We start from the raw sequence: 17,960 nt of genomic DNA on the forward strand, positions 1-17,960 counted from the left end.
AAATGAACTTTCTGACTCTTAATGAGTAATACATATTTAATATACATGAAACGCCCCACTGGATACACTCAGAAAGCTGGATGGAATATTAGAACTAAGAGCTGACATAGCAAGACAGAGACAGCTTTCCTTAGCAAGGCCTGCCTGCTGGATTGGCTGAAACCTGAGGACTCAGAATATGAAGGGTCCCTACTATTCTCTAATAAGAGCGGCTCCACGGGCCTAAACTGTTTTTGCAAACTATGATTCTGCTGAATCTCTTTCCTTCTGGAATTCTTGAATTTGGGCATGTGCTAAGCAGAGGGTCCATAAATAACCAGTCACCTCTGGTCACGCAGTCTCTAATAAACTTCCCTGAAAGACAACATCCACACACATTGTCACAAGTTATTGCTGGAGGAATTAAGTATACCTGTGTGAGTGTTGGAAAAGAATTCTTAAAAGCCCGTGCATCTTATTTTCTCTGGACCTCCCTTTATGCATCTGTCCCCTTTCCTTATTTTGCTGAGTGTGCTTTCACTGTAATACGTCACAGCAACCAGTGTGACTATACACTGAGTTCAGTGAGTCCTAGAGATGAACAGAACCTAAAGTCAGGCCACAGGCTGGGCTGTGCACCCTATGAACTATCTAGTACATTAGACCTTTCGAAAGACAAAACCTATGACACCCTCCCAGGCCACTTCCAGTGGATCCCCAAGGCGTCCTCCCCTCTGTTTCAAATGTCCATTCCACCAGCCAGATGGCGAGAGCCGTTCTCGGCACTTGCCCAGGCCAAACTCAAACAGCTAGTGTCTGAAGTCAAGCCACAGGCTGGACTGTGCTCCCTATGAACTATCTGGCACATTAGACTCGTCTTTTTATAGCTTTTGATATTTTCTGGAAATGCTTGGTTTTCCTTGGCTTACAGCTGCTATCACTCTAACCTTTGCCCCCTTCATCACATGGCCTTCTCCTCTGCATGTCCAAACGTCCTGCTCTTATAAGGATATTGAGTCATTGGAGAAGGACCTATTCTGATCCAGAATGACCCTAACTTTACTGGATTATATCTATAAAGACTATTTCCAAATAAGGACACTTTCATGGGGAATGGGAAGTTAGAGCTTTAATGTATATTTTGGGGGAAGCATCCCCACAACAGGGCTGAATAGCAGATTTGAGCAGGGGGAACATAGAATTAGCAAATCTGAAGCTAGATCAACTGAGATGCAGTCTGGTGAACAGTAAGTCAAAGAATAAATGAGACAAAAAAATATAGCCTCAGAGACCTGAGTAATACTGTCAAGCATATCATCACATGCATAAAGCAAGCCCCAGAAAGACAAAAGACAGGGAAAGAAACAGTGAAAATGTGTGAAGTAATAATAACTAAAATATTCAAGAAGTTCCATGAACACCAAGTAAGATAAACTCACATCAGAATAAAATGGTTCAAGGCCAAGGACTAAGAGAATCATGAACGCCAGAAGAGGGAAGTGACTAGTCACGTACGAAGGCTCCTCAATGAGTTTAATGGCTGATTTTCTTCAGCAACCATGGAGGCCAGAAGGCAAAAATGTCCTTCGATAATGGAGGTGACATTAAGACATTCTCGGATAAATAAAATCTGGGAGAATCCAGTGCTATTCCCAGCCCGAGAAGAAAGGTTAAGTGGAGTCCTTCAGGCTGAAATGAGGAGACAGCAGATTAACTTGAAATCTACAAGAAGAAATAAAGTTACATAAGTAAGAGTAAATATAAATAAGGACATAGAATGTATAGAGTATTAATGTGTAAACAACATATTTTTCTCTGATTTAGAAGAACGTTACATGATGTAAATACAATAAATTTATGTTGATGAGCACACAGTGTATGAAGATATAATCTGTATGACAATGATGGCAAAAAGGAGACATAGAACAGATCTATGTCAGAGTAAAGTTTCTGTATGCTATTGAAATTAACCTGATATTAATCCAAATTAGCATGTTATAAATTAAAATGTTAATTGTAACTTCCAGGGAAACTAGTAGGAACATACTGCAGAACATATAATAAAAGAAACAACATGGGAATTAAGTTGTACACTAGCAAATAATAAAAAATAGCAACTCATGGACTGGACAATGGACTAGTGGATACCAGAGGGTAGAGGGTGCGGGAGGGGTGGAGAGGTAGATGGGGTAGAGGGGATCAAATATGGGTGGGTAAGGGGAGGGTGAAATGGGGAAAGATGATCAAATATATGGTAGCTGAATGAACCTGGACTTTGGGTGGCAAACACACAATAGAATACATAGAGGTCAAATTATAACGTACCCCTGAAAATTATATAGCCGCATTAACCAATGTGACCCTGATAAACTTAAAAATAAAAAATTAATTGATTAATTAATTAAAGGGCCCTAAAAACAGTAATGAAGAAATATTGGAATAAAAGGTAAAACACATTTAGGAAAAAGAGACGAAATGACAGATTTCAATGTTACCTAGTTAGCAATTAAATGTACATGGATTATACACAACAATTAAGAAGCAGATATTGCTAGAATGACTAAAAACTATGATCTATCTATATGCTATCTATGGGTCATACTTTTTCGATGAAAAAGTTGAAAGTAAAAGGATAGAAACATACATGCCAAGCAAATATTAATTTAGCATTGTTAAGATAAACTGTATGACGATTTTATTACAGAGACATATATGGTGATTTCATAGCGACAAAAGTTCCATGCTTCAAGGAGATGTTTGTAAACATTTTCCAACTAACAAGAGACCTCCAAAATACACAAAGCAAATGGACAGAATTGAAAAAATAAACAGGCCCTTCAACAATAGTAGTTGGAGGCTTCATTACTCAACTTTTAATAGTGGAGAGATTCTGTTATTGCTTATGATACTGACATCAGCCCTCTGGGATGGCAGAGCGGGGATTAGAACTCATCTTTTATGGTTCAGGACACTTAGATTAAGTGACTTGTCCAGAGTTGTAACCACAGCACCAATCGAAATTGGCCTTGTCCTGTTTCTAACAAGATACTAAGTTGTTTTTCAGAGATGGCAGAGCAAGCCCTCAAATCACGCAGTCGGATGGTCAGACATGCCCACTAGAGAAGAAATTGACCCTAGAAATAACCTTTCAATGTGGCCAGGTCAAAATCCACCTAGGACTACATACCAACGACATTCCCCATCCCCAATTCAAACACGTGGTGCATGAAAGTACCTAGGCACTAGCTCTCATTATGTTGAAACAATGTAATTCTATAGAATACGCACAACCTCCCCTGCTTCTTCCTTTAAATGTAGCCCAAATGCCCTCTGGGGGATAGATTTAACCTAGCCTCCTGACTTTGTGGTTCAACCTAGCAATAAAAACCTTTTATTTTTCTAAAGCTCGTGCTATAGTATTGGCTTCTATGTGTGTCGGGCACCAAGCCCTTGTTCAGTATCAGTCACACTGATGAGTGATGGATATGAGGCAGGGGATATAGATGGTTCCCTGGGCACAGAGATCTCTGAATACCTGAACGTGAGATCACGTCCTGGACGCCCAAACCAAGAGCTCTCCTCACTTCCTTTCCTGTATCCTCCCTCCTGTCCTAAGGTTGCTCCGGGGATGTAGCTGGTGCCCCGAGGAGGTGCCTGGCCCAAGAGAATGTCTCAAAGCCTGACCCACATGCTAGCCCTGTTTTTCCTTTTTCTTATTTTTCATGACCATTTCAAATTTAATGAGTACACAGGTGATGTTTGTTCCTGGCTCTAAGTTTCAAAGCTTGACTTGAAATACAATGCCTTTCCTCTAAACGAAGACATCCCAGATGGGCTCGGGGGGGGGGAGGGGTGCGGATACAAACATGTGTCTACCTCCCCCTCACTTGGCCCCCACCTCTCCAAGCACATGATTCTACTAGCTGCCTTGTAGTGAGACTTCCTGGTGGTCAGGTGACACCTCTCAGCAACCAATAGTCTGCTTGACTGCCAACTGCCTCGGAACCCAGGACATTCCAACCAACTGCCTACCTGACAGTTGCTCAAAGAACTAGCTTCATCTTCACCTGACCAAAGTGGGATGAGCAGTTAACATTCATTACCCGGAAAAGCAGTCTGTTGGGCTGGGTTTTGGTGGCTTAATGACCGAAGTCTATAGTCACCAGGGTCTCACTGACCATTGACCTGAGCAGCCTGGACTCAAGCCTGACAGAGCAGGCAGGGGTTTCACTGGCTCTGATTGTTCCCCTTTCCTGCCCAAGTCTTTTCTCACCCCAGATTCTGCTGCACAAACTACAGTGTAGTGACTGGACTCTACTGACCAGTGTTATTTTGCCAGCACCTTCAGTGAGAGTGGGTGGAGGGCGGGGGGCATTTGTGGAGGGCAGGGGGCATTTGTGCCTGTCCTTTGGCCCGGTGCTCATTTTCATGCTGCTGAACCACTGCTGGGGATGCAGCAGATTCCCTTGCCCACAGATGATTTTCATGAGAATCCTTTGTTTGATCCTTTATGATCTTTTCTTTTAGTAACCTGAGACATGATCCTGTAAAATACACTCAAAATGGAACTGTTGATATATTGCTGGCAGGAGACCAAGGGGAAGTAGGAATTCATTCCCAGGTCACACCTTCGTTCTCCTTGTTCATCAGCTGCCTATGAGAGTCAGCTGAATCTTAGTTGTGCTAGAAGGAGGGGTGTTAGTGAATGCAGTCAGCGGTAATGCAATGGCTAGATGTAGGGCCAGAGGAGAGAAAGAGCAATCGGGAGGGTCATTTTACCAACCAAATGTCTAACAAGTGTACTGTATACCCGAAACTAATAGTAAAATTAAAAATAACCTTAAAAAAGAAGAGGGGTTGTTGCAGTGCGGTGTCCTCTTACAATATTCAACACGCCGTTGTGTGGGGATGTCTTTTTTTCAATGAGACAATAGAGAACGTCAGCACGGCTCAGTGACTGGGCATGGAAGCTGGTATCTGATGACCTTTATCCCATCACACTAGAAGCCACGTGGACCTGGAAAAGTCACTTAACCCCTCTGTCCTCAGTTTTCTGTTCTGTGATATGGGGCCTACTTTTTAGTAGTATGAGGCTACATATAAAAAAATTCAGATTGAGCCTGAAGAAAAATGATTGGTCCTTCATAAGTGCCGTGTAAACAGGCAAATACTAAGTGGTTGGAACAATAAGCAAGAGATATGGTGGTGGCTGCCTCCAGGGAGGTCACTTGGGCGGCTAACGGGGCAGGGGAGGATGGCAGGTTGCTTTCATCCTTACCTTGGGGGTGATGCTTTACAGCTTACAGAGAGTATCTGTTATCACCTCCTGTGATCCCCATGTCAGCCCTGGGGTGTGGGCAGAGAAGGGGCTGTGACCCATATTTTATGGTTCAGATCCCTGAAATTTGACAACTTTAAGTGACTTGCCCATAGTTGCAACTGCTGACAGGTAACCCTGGGATGGGAATGTAGTCAGTTCCCTAAGGACCAAGATCCCTGAACCCCCGAGTCCTCTAGATCAAACCCTGGGCTCCTGACCAAGGGCCAGCCTCCTTCCACTCCCCAAATCCTCTCGCCCCAAGGTGGCTGCAGGGGCACAGTAGGTGTCTGAGCCAGAGAAGGGCACACGCTGAGCCAGCCTTTACCCATGTGTTCCCATCCCTGACCCAAAAGCTATGACGTTTCCTTGAAAGGAAGTCCCTTGAAGGACAAGGGGGTCCCATCGTGTGCCTCCTTCCTTAGTACCTTCATGTATCAGCACCTCAAGGTGAGCCTCCTGAGGGTCCGAGCAGGGGTCTGTGTGGCTCCTAAGTGGCTGAGGGCCCAAGGCCTTTCCCAACGCACTGTCCACCTGGTAGCTCTGAAGAGTTAGCTTGGCTGTCAGTAACCAGCCCCGAGGACCATCAGTGCTGATATATGAGGGCAGTAAGCTGCTGGGCCGGTGCTTTGGAAGTGTAGCGGATGAAGCTGGCAAGGCCCACTGTCTGCCGACTGTTGATGAGCAACAGTCTGCGCAGCCTGAGCTAAGGCCTGGCTGACAGTGGACTCTGCTGCGCCGGCTCTGAGCGTGCGCCTTCCCTGCCCGAGTCCTTCTTCACTAAAATTCAGTCTCTACTCCTGCCTCCTCCATCCCGACACTATGCAGGGGCAGTGGACAGAGACCAATTTCCTCTGAGAAGGAACTCTCCTTAGCCTGTGACCCCCACGCCAGGACCCTCGCAGAGGACCACCAAGCCCTGCTAATCTATGTCACCCAGTGTTCATTCCCCCTGCTCGAAGGCTCTGTCCCACCTCATCAGTCTCCCAGGCAGCACCCAAGCTCCCAGTGCGTCCTGTCCACATCAACTCATGGACATGTCCCATGAAATCTGAGTTTCTATCCTTTCGAAAATCTCTGGATTTACTGATGATGTTTGGTTTTGGGTTTCGACTTCTACATCCTGGAGGGTTGACCTGTAATTCCTCTCTCCTGTCATGTCTATTGCTGGCGTGGGATCAGGAATCTCCTGATCTGAGGAAAGCAGTGTGAGTGTGTTCCCTGTGTGTGTTCTCTGGAAGACTGTGAAAGAGACTGGCGTTATTTCTGAACTATTTGGTGGAAATCAGAGGAAGCCACCTGAGACTGAAGGTTGCTTTGTGAAAAAAGCTTTTGCATTTCTTGTTTTTCAATTGATGTTTACATACTGTAAAGTCCCCAGATCTTAAGTGTACAGCTTTATTTTTTCTTAAAAATATGAAGACTTGTGTTGCCAACATTCAGTTTAAGATGCAGAATGTCCCCAACACCCAGGCAGCTGCCTGTAGAAGAAGATAAAAATACCTAACTTATTAGGTTATAAGAATGAAATCAGTACCTCCATGTGTGTTCCAAGCACAAGGATTGTACCTGATTAGCTCAGTGTTAGTGTGGCAGCACCCTTGAAAGATAGCAGATCTAGGCAGAGAGCTGGGGCGAAGCCCATGAGGCCTTATGAAAGTGTGGGGCCAAGGCAAGGAAGCCGAGAGAAGCTTCTCAGAAGCATTTGGGCTTTCACAGAGTGAAAAACATGCTACACGGAGTGTGGTGCCCATGATCATTTGTTGACTGCTATGTTTGTTAAGGGTGCTTTTCTATATCCATGTGTTTTTTTAATTAAAAAGTACATTAAAATCAACTAGAAATAGGTAAATGTTATTTAATATAAAGTATATTAAATGTACATGTACCTAGAACTAGCATTAGATCCATACAATACAAAACTAAACTAAACTGCTGCTAAGAGCAGGGCCCCGGGAGAGCAGCAGCAGGGAGGCTCCTGTCCTCTGTCCTCACTGAAGGTCCCTGACACTGTGGAAGCTCCATCCCCTCGGAGGCCCTGGCTGAGGCCTCCAGGTTGTGGCCATCACAAGTGTCACTAGAACCTTCAACACAAACGCCGGTGCTGGAATCCCTGGGGAGGCACAGAGTCAGATGGAGGAAGGCTCCCTGGGTTGGGTGCCAGGGAGGTTCCTTAGGTCCCAGAAGTGACCTAGGACCCCAACACCCCCAGGGGTCAAATCCACAGGAACATGGAGCTTTTTTTGCTGCTCTAGGCTGAGGGTGTTATCTGTCAGCTAAGAGTATCAATAAATGTCCTACAGGAGCCATTGAAGCTGGGCATTAAGCTAGGGTAGGCTTCAGGAAGCTGGTCCTCTGGATAGTGAAACCGTCACACAGGAAAAGGGAGTGGGGGCTCCAGGACCCCCTGGAGTCTGGTGAAGCGCAGGAGGCCTGATGACGCAGGCAAGAGAGGTGACCCTGCCTCTCTACCCCACATTCAATATGACCCATCATGAGACCAGCACAGTAAAAATGGACAGAGACTTGGAACACTTCCTCCTAACCCTAATCATCTTTATTTTTCCTAACATCCCAATGCTTTGTCTGTGCCTTGTAATTGAAAAACCATGATGTTGTGGTAATAAATTTTAAAAAGTTTATGGCTTTAATGTATTTCAAGGTTATAGGAAAACACTCCTGTTTAAAACGTGATGAAACCAATTATATTTGTTTTATTTACATATTAGGAAAAGAAAAGAAACATTAGCAATTTGTAATCTTATGCTTTATTATCGTATCCCAAATAGACATTGTAACAAGGAGGATGGGCATCTGGATCCCCCTAGGTTGACTCTGAGTTCTCACTTGCCACCGTCTCTTGGGCACGTGCTGACAGGATTTGGGTATTTCTGTCGTTTTCTGTGATGCAGTCTCTTTGATTCTTAACTCTTTGGGACAGAGGCTGAGGGGTCACCCCAGCACTGACACGTATTGTTCCAGATTCTTCTTCGTGGGGCCTCCCATCTCTTTCAATCTGTGTGCTGACCTGCAGCATGTGGATCTTACATGTGCCTTTCACGCCAATGACTATGTCAAAGTCTGCCGTTAAAGGTACCGACAGCTGCCCTGGTCTATGAGACCAGTGAGGACATCTACCCTTGATAGGCAACGTTCGGGACCTGTGTAGACCCTAGCACTTCCAGCCGTGTCCACATTTACTGGAAATCCCTCGCTTTGGGGCTAATGACCCTGTGGCTGAGTGTGAATGCCGGTCAGTGGTCCAGGGCATCGTCATAGGCATGCCCGCCTGGGGTCACGAGCGTCTCCTAACGTAGCAAGTCAAAAGCTTGGGCCATTCATCTCGGCTCTACCTCTATGTCAGGAGACAAAATATTAAACAAAGCTCCAGATGCAGCCACAGAGGGAAGAATGACTTATGTAAAGTGGTCTGTGAAGATGAGAATCTTTTTAGAAAGTGAGCCTGGGGAAGATGCGTAACTAGGTAAAAGTCTGAGGAAACAGACCACGCACACATACTCACATTCACAATCACAGCACACACACTCACCAAGAACACCTTCACACTTCAAACACACAAACTCCACCACCTACAAGTCATCATAGCTGCGGTCACGGTAGACCTGGCCAGAATTCTTTCCTGTACCACACTTCCTTTTACTGCACCCCAACTTTCTTTCCTGGCAGGAACACAGATAAGGGGAACTTCCAAACCAAACGGGCAGAAAAGCCTCACTGTGGTCAGCACTCAGATTTAGCCTCAGCAACACACTGATTCCTGAATACATACCTTTTTCATCTTCAAAGCACTTCACTTATTTTATCTGATTCTGACTGTGGACCCACAAGGTAGTACACATTATATTCTCATTTGATGCACAGTGAAGTACTGTGTTAATGATTATGATGATGTTAAGTGGTAGAGCCAGAATGGGACTCCAAAATCTGCATTCTTTATGCATTCTGTCATACTCAAACATAATATTTCAAAAAAATATAGATGACATATATGTGTGTGCACTGCATATTTACACACTTAAAATAGACTCAGGCATGGTTTCCGACTGCAACTAAAATTGAGATAAAATTTTGTTGTACAAATTAACATAGATGCATTTGGTACCATAGAGAAATAAACATTCACATGTCTCACTCTGGCAAAGACAATGTTTTCCATTCTCCACTTCCCTCTTTGTTGCCAACTATAAAATGGCTGGAAGTATAGCCACAAAGTCTACAGGTCCCAGGAATCCCAGGACTTATAAGAAGTTGAAAGAGATGCACACTACTAGCAAAGCACTCAACAGAGATTGGAGCCCACGTGAACCAAGAGACAGAGCTGTAATTGCTCAAGGCAACATCATCTGTGATAGCCACAACCTATAAGATCCAGATGTCCACCCATATCACAGTGGACACCTTGTGACATACGACTAAAGTGCAAAACGATACAGAAAAGGAAAAGGAAATGAATACCTGCCCCAAAACATAGACAAGTCTCAAAAAAAAAAAAACTGAGCAAAATAAAGCAGACACTTAGGAGTCCATGTTGAATTATTCTGTTGGTAATAGTCCAAACCGGGGGAACCCTGGTCTGCAGTGATAGTAGTCATGGTGCTCATCCTCAGAAAGAAGTGGATTGGAGAACTGCATCTGGCTGTGGGTGATTTCATTACTTGACAAGACTAGTGGTTACATGATGCTCAAATTTTTGTGACATATTATTGAGCTGTACATTGACATTTCACATACTTTCCGTAGCTGTGTTTTGCTTTAATAATTAAATGCTTTACAAATTGGTATGATAACATAGGACTTGTTGGGAAATTGTGAAGGGGAAGAAGAAGATGTACTACGTCCTTTCAGTCTGTTTCTTTATAGTTCACTGACCTCAGGTCTCCTGAGCTGCTCAGGGATCACTGGACAGATATCTCTCTCCATGTCAACTCTGGGGGTTAGTCCATTCTGAGTCTGTTTTGCTTTTTGCATGACTAATGTCTCAATGAGTGCTGGTGATAAACTCTGTGGTCATGTATGGATGCCTTATCTGATATTTCTTTCATGTGATGTGAGGTGACCCTTTTTGAGGCCACACATTAACCTGTCAGAAGAGGTGCAATTGGAATACGCCCCATAAACGACCTGATGGGCTATCATCGGGATGTCACTGGGGACTGGTACGGTGTAAAGAGAAAGAAATAAGAATCAGAGCTTTCATAATTACAAGCACAAAACTATGTTTGTCATCGCTGTGGCCTCAGTTTTTATATCTGGAAAGGAGAAAGTCGAATTCAATGTCCACTAATGTCCTTCCTTCAATCTTAATTTCACTGGAACAAAAGAGAAGGGGCCCTAGTTCCATGATATATTTTTATTTTGCATACAAAGTTCAGGCTGGAATCGGTGTTCTCACACCTTCAGGTTAAGAACTCAATTTCATGTGTGGGGCCAAACCTTACGATTTAAAAAATTTTCAATTACAGTTGCATACAGCATTATATTTGATTCAGGTGGACAACCTAAAGATTAGACATTTGTATACCTTACAAAGTAAGCACGCAGATAAGTCTCGGAAACACCTGACAGTTTACAATATTATTGACCTAGTCACTATGCTACACTTTAAATCGTGCATACGTCACGTGTACTGTACAATGTCAAATTCTCATATCTGAACTTTACTAATATAAAAAGAAACCATGAATGCAAGATTTCTGTAGAAGAAACATAAAGGGGGCCTTATGATTCCCAAATTGGTCGTGCCTTGAAGTAGGCTGAGCACACTCGGATCAGGTAGCTGCTACTGTAGGGAGCAGAAAGGGCCTGATTCCCCACAAAGTGTGGATCTGTGTGCTGACCTGCCCTGTCTGCTGATGCCCTAGAGGACCAGCTAAAGGAACTGCCTTTCTTCACCTCTACTGGCTTTTTGGCCATAATACTTAAGGGAAAATACTCATATGACCAGCAGACGAAAGGAGTAACAGTTGAGGTAAACACAACAGTAACACGAAGCCTTTGGAGGAAGAATGGGAAAAATTTGAACAGCAATTCATAGAGGTTGATTCAAGAAAAGTGGTGGACTTTCAGTAAGGATGGTGGGCTCACTGGAGCCCTTACCTCAGCCCCATGCCCTGCTCTGTAATCCATCGGAGACTCGCCAATTAAGACTCAATATTCACAGTGAAAGCAGACACGCACAGCCACACACAAGGCATCTAAATGCTTCCTCAGGAACCCATCACTATCGCCTCCCCCTCGGCAGGAAGGTGCAGGCGCTTAACTCTAAAGGCAACACAGGGCTCCTGGCTGGCCTCAGGGAGAATGAGGGCAGAGGGGCAGCTGAACCCAGTCTGACTGTCACTGTCCTGCTTGAGTAAAGCGAAGTGGTGGTCAGGGGACCCTGTCTGCCAGGAGAGTCCAGGCACATGCCCCAAAATGGAGAAACCTGCCAACCAGGGACTCTCACGGAAGGAGTCCCCTAGCTCTGGGGGTCCCTCCAAGGTTTGGGATTGGGTATGGGTGGCGGTGGGTTGGGGGGGAGGCTTTATTTCCCAGAATGGAATTTCCCCCCTTTCCTGAGGTCCAGTTCTTCTTCACAGCCACATGCAGCCCTCCAAGCCTACCCTGCATTCCCCTTTAGGCCACCAAGGGGTTGTTTCATCTTAGTGAGACCAGCCCACATGCTCCTCCAGGACGGGGTGTCTGTTCTACCTAGACTCAGGCAGGTGTGCCCCATACCCAAAGGGCCCTCATACTCATGGAACTCTGCTAACAGCAGAAAAACATCCAGAGAACACTTCTCCCACATACCTGAAGCCCCTACTGCCATACTCACCTGGCTCAAGCCCTAAGAGATGCAGGTCGTCATCCAGGTGAGCCCCACACCCAATGTGGCTGCCCAGCCACCAGTGACCATCCCTCCTGTGAGACACTTTCCCGGGGTACTGCGGCTCACACCTTTCCTGAGGGTCCTGTACCCTGCCCCCTCCCTGCCTACCACCATACCTCTATCTTCAAGTGCGCAGAAGCCTCTGCCACGTCGTTGCGGGGCCTCTGTGGGGCAAGACAAGGGCCGGCAGGTCAGCGGAGGAATCAGACCAGAACCTGGGCTGCTCTCCCACCACCCCCATGCCCAGCGTTCCCTCACACCACAGATCAGAAGCCATGGCTGGGCGAGCAGCATTCTCAGTCCCTGGCTGCAGGGGCTGTGGGTCGCTCAGCTCTGGAGCTGCCGCTGCAGTGGGGTGTGGCCTAGGTGCCAAGTGAGGTAAAAACTGCCTGGGAGCAGGCGCCGCCCTTCTGAAAGCGGCCACTGGGACACGCAGGTACCTAAGCAAGAAGACTCTCTACCCGCCAGATGCACACTCTTGCTCCTACACCTGCAGCTCCTAGACCACCTAGAGGAACCCCCATACTCCTACCTAAGCCTCATGTCCCACCACCTTAGATGGGGGAGAGGAGAATTTCATTTGTTCAATGTCTGCTATGTTCCGGGCTCGAGGAAGTGGCTGGTGATGGTGGCACACTCTCTGAGCCTCAGTTTTCTCATCTTTATAATGGGTTTAATATGATTCACTCATGGGAATGAGATGAGACTTGAATGAGATATTGTGTAAAGCGCTTAACTCACACCCAGATGGGAGAGAAGGCCAGCACCCATAAAAGGTTACTGCTGCTGCTATGTTTAATGATTATTGTTGTTGTTACTGTTATTGCTGAGAATCTTACAAGACATACTGGCTCTCCATCCAGGGGAGACCAGGCCTTAAGGGTCTCCAGTTCCTGCCATGCAGCTCATTGAGCAAGTGGGGTCCTCCAGCGGGAAGGCACCTGTCAGCCAGGACCTCCAGGGCTGGGCAGGCAATGGACTCTCTGAGAGGAAGGCATGTTCCACCATGTTTCTGACCCTATCTTCCCTGAATGAAAATCAAGTCAAGAAAGAGTTATTGAGTACCTACGATGTGCCAGGTTACTATGCTGAGGTTACCAAAATGAGCAAACAGTCATAAAGCCCTGCCCCATGGAGTTCGAGGTGTAGACAACATAATAATAGGTAATGTTAGAGTCAGTTGGAAGAGTCTGAAGAAAAATAAACTAGGCAAGAGCAGGCCCAGATGGGTGGGGATTGTGTTTTGAGGTAAGGCGGTTGGGGGAGGCCCCATTGAGAAGGTGACATCCGAGCAAAGAGGTAAAGAAGTAGGCTGTATGGGTTTCTGGAGCAAGAGCATTTCAGGCGAAGGGAACAGCAAGTGCAAAGGCCCCTGGGTAGGAACGTGACCACCACTGAGTGTGACATATAGCAAGGAGGCCAATGAGGAGGAAGTCGCATGAGCAGGGAGGGCCGTGGTCAGCCAAGGTCCTGTAAAGGCCTTGAGTCTAATTAAAAAATTTGCCATTCTGCTCCCGTGGGCGCCCAGTCCATCAACCTTCCTTTCAGGACAGACGACAGCTCAGAGTGTGCCCTCTCCTTGCAGCATTTGTCAGCGCCAGGGGTCTCGTTCCATAAGCTACAAAAGCCAACTTGATGTAATGGAGACACGAGCGGATAAACTGCAAGGCGAATGGGCTCTCCCAAAGTCACGGGAACCATGAGAACAGGGAAATGGGACAAAACCAAGGTAGCTGGAAACCCTGAAAGGGGGACTCTTGGAGACAGTCACCTGGCAAAGACTGTGTGGTTAGGGCACCACCGTCAGGTGAAAGGCACTCCGTCTGTTTGCGGTTCCCATTCCAGGAAGGGAGCATCCATTTTGGCCTGGGACCACCTGCCCATTGCTGGGGGAGGGCAGTCTCAGTCACAAGCCCACCACCCTACTAGCTCCAGAGAGGGCGTAGTGAGTCCCCCAGGAGCCTAGAAAATCTGAAATGGTTGCTTGGTAGAAAACACAACAAAAACGGCAACAACAAAAACCCACTGTATGTAACATAGTATCAAGAACCTTGTGTGTACTGGCCACTGAGCTAAGGGCTTTGGGCTTTGCTTACATGATCATATTGACTCCCCAGCCGAGGCCTGGGATGCTTTGTCCAGCTCACACAACAGCTGAGTGGCAGCCAGAATTCTGACCTCAGGGCCCAAGACAGATCTGGTGGTTCCCTATCTTTACTGTAACCCTAAATTAACACGGATACGTTAGAAAAGAAAGAGACAGTAGCCATCCCAGGAACACACTGTGAGTTCTGTGGTATGGGGAGCTCTGTCTTCCCCAATCCAGAAACGGTGAGGTGTGGCCATGAAGCGTCTTCTGCGTTTGCGGGACTTTACGTGCTCACAGAGTTCTAGGAGGTGGCAAACCTAATCTTCCCCCACTTCCCCACATTTACCTCTGATTGGCAGAAGCCTGGCCTGCACACCCTCAGGAGTGGCAGATGGATGTGAGGGTTCCATTTGGAGTTTGAGAGGGCGGGTTGGAAGCTCTGTTCCTGCTGAGTGAGATGTCGAGCCATGTTAGGTGCTCCCTTCATATAAATCACAGTTACAAGCATGTACTTGAGTCATGGACATGGTTGCCTGTAGACACCTAGAGCCCTATCCGCCCAGTGTAAACCACTGCTGCAGGATGCAGGCTGGCAATCCCGGGGCTTCAATGGAATGGGTAGCCATCCCTAGCGAGAAGTACCCAGGGCGTCCTTCACTGGCCTCCCCTGAGTTTTACCACCATTTAATCTCCATTTTGGGGGTCAAATGAAATAACAGAAATCCCAGCTCTTTTGGGACTCTTTGAATTTTCTAACACGTAAGTTAGGAGCAATGGAGAATGGGCACACTTATGTGCCTTACCATTTTCAGCCTAGGCCAGGCTAATTCACAATTCTTTTATTTCCTCTTCCTTCCAAATGGTTTCCTCTACTCTTTCTTCTGGAGCATCTATGATGAAATTTGTTGAAACCTGGAAGGAAAAGAATAATTATGCATATCAGAGGCATTCACCTTGTGGGGTGGTGCCCAGGGCCAAATAGGGCCCATGCCCCACTGCAGAAGGAGCCAAGCCCTTCTCACTCCAGCCTAGCTCCAATCCTGGGCCACTTAGGGTTGGTCAATTCAATTGAATGGTGCAATGAAGATCAGGAGCCAGGGCCATTCTAAATGAGAGAAAGTGCAGAACTGCAGGGAGATATTACAGACAGTGACAATCGCAGAACCTCAAGTGCCAGCAGGGGACCAGGACCTTCAATGGAAATCACATAAAGATGGGCTGGGAAGACTCACAAATACAGGCTTGTGGATAGAAAAGAGAGAACGTGGAAAAGAAAGGAAAGAAGGTGTCAATTACATGCACTCTTATGCTCCTATGTCGCGGGCTTCATCGTCCGCGGTGTGGTCTTCGAGTGGACAAGTGCTCCAGTTACGTGGGGCGACCTGGGAAAACACGGGAGAGTTAGAGTCAAGGTGGAAATCCAGCATCCTGCTGCTCCTGGATCATGTAGCCTACCCGCAGGATCCATTATTGTCCTCATTTCAACACTCCTCACCTAGTGATCCCCTGACCCTGCTGGTCGGAGAGACAGTCTGGGGCCTAGCCAATCCCAGGAAACCAGGTCAGCAATGCTGTGGGATAAAGTGTGCCCTGTAAAATCCTGCCAGCCATGGAGGGCACGGAGAGGCAGCTGACCACAGGCCTCTCTCACATGGAAGCATTCAGCATCTCAAATGTGGGTGACATGTGGAGGCTGAGAAGAGCTCAACAATACTGGACCTGTAATGCCAGAGGAATTGTCCTTTCTCAAATATCTTTACCAATTTGTATGATAACATTGGACCTGTTGGAAAACTGGAAAGGGGAAGAAGGAGTAGGAAATGTACTACATCCTTTCAGTCTGTTCCCTTCCAGTTGACTGCCCCCAGGTCTCTAAAGCAGGGCAGGGCCCACTAGACAAATATCTCTCTCCAAGTAGACACTGGGAGTTAGTACGTTCTGAGTCTGTTTCGTTTTTTACATAACTAATGTCTCAAAGAATGCAGGTGATGATCTCTATGATAAAGTGTGGATGATTTAATCTGATATTTCCTTCATGTGATGTGAGGAAAACCTTCTTGAGACAGAGCATTAACCTGTCAGAGGTGGTGCAAATGTTATATCCCATGAACAACTGATGGACTGTCATCAGGATATCATTGGGGACTAGTATGGTGTAAAGAGGAAGAAGTAAGAATCAGGTTTCATAATGGCAAGCACAAAACTATGTTGGTCATAATTGTGGATTCAAATTTTATATCTGGAAAAGATAAAGTTGAATTCAACATCCGCTAATATCCTTCCCTCAATCTAGAACTCTGTGGTTAATTTCACTGGAACAGAATTGAAGTGGCTCTAGTTCCATGATATGTGTGCACCTTGCAAAGTTCAGGCAGAAAACGGTGTTCTCACACCTTCAGGTTAAGCACTCATAATTCCATGACCATGGCCAAAACTTATCATTTAAAAATATAATTTAAAATTTTGAATTACAGTTACATACAAGATTGTTTTGGTTCCAGAGGGACAACCTAAGGATTGCACATTCGTATACCTTACAGTGTGATCACCCAGATAAATTCAGGAACCAGCTGACACCATACAGTTTTGAAATATCTTTGGTTCCATTCGCTATCTCGCACTTTACATCCTGGAGGCTGTCATTTCAAATGTCCTCTTGTATCAGGTATCGACTGGTCAAAGACTCTCAATCAACACTAACCCTAAACATCAAAGGCACCGCATACGTCACATGTACTGCACAATGTCAGGTTCTCATATCTGAACTCGACCCGAAAAGGAGAAACCATGAAAGCAACATTTCTATAGAACAAATACAAAGATGCCTTTCCTCAACAATTAGGGGAGGTCCTTCCTTCCGGGTCTCATATGGAACTAGAAGGAACTAGGGCAACTATCAGCGCATTGCTGATTGCTGATCATGAATTCTTCAGGAAGCTTTGCTTGATGTAAATGAGGGACTAGTGTTGGAGGTGGCTGGCTGATAAGTATGGGTGAGCCATCCTCTTGGGTGGAAGAAACATGGCAAAGCAGAAGAGCATGGAGGGAATGAGACCAATGATCTTTCCATATTTTTCTCTCTCTTTGGGAACTGAATGAGCTACAATGATTAAACCCAGAACAAACTAATGACTGAAGTTTCATAGTACCTTTGTCTAAGCCACCGAGCGGATTACAATGGTATACGGCAGCTTGATGATGTACTTTTCAGATGTTTTCATTTTCGTTTCTCCTACATAAAAATCCATGAAGAAAGATTGTGAGAAACGTATTCCCAATACAGAAGGCTATGAATGTCTTGCTGGTAAAACCCCACAGGGAAATTAGGAACAATATATTCTCAGTCCTGTCATTTGATCCCATTACTCACTTGTTCCCAGAAGTGCCAGGTGAGGAGTGTGCACTTAAAACACCTAGCAGATGGTTTATGTGACACACATTATTGTTTAAGGGGAGGCCATACTGAAAGGCATCAAGCCTAGAGAGTGAGCCCATGGATGCTGATGTCTGATGACCTGGGTTCAAATCTTACATAGAAGCAATAGAGGCTGGAAAGTCATGTGGGCCCTTGTCCTCAGTTCGCCTCATTGTCATTTAAATTTTAATAAAGCCAACATATCGTATTTTATGGGGCTAAAAATGATCAGTACGAGGAAATAGTTAGCATAGAGAAATAGTCCTTCCTC

Source organism: Rousettus aegyptiacus, unplaced genomic scaffold (assembly GCF_014176215.1).
Source record: "Rousettus aegyptiacus isolate mRouAeg1 unplaced genomic scaffold, mRouAeg1.p scaffold_m13_p_5, whole genome shotgun sequence".
Taxonomy (NCBI): domain Eukaryota; kingdom Metazoa; phylum Chordata; class Mammalia; order Chiroptera; family Pteropodidae; genus Rousettus; species Rousettus aegyptiacus.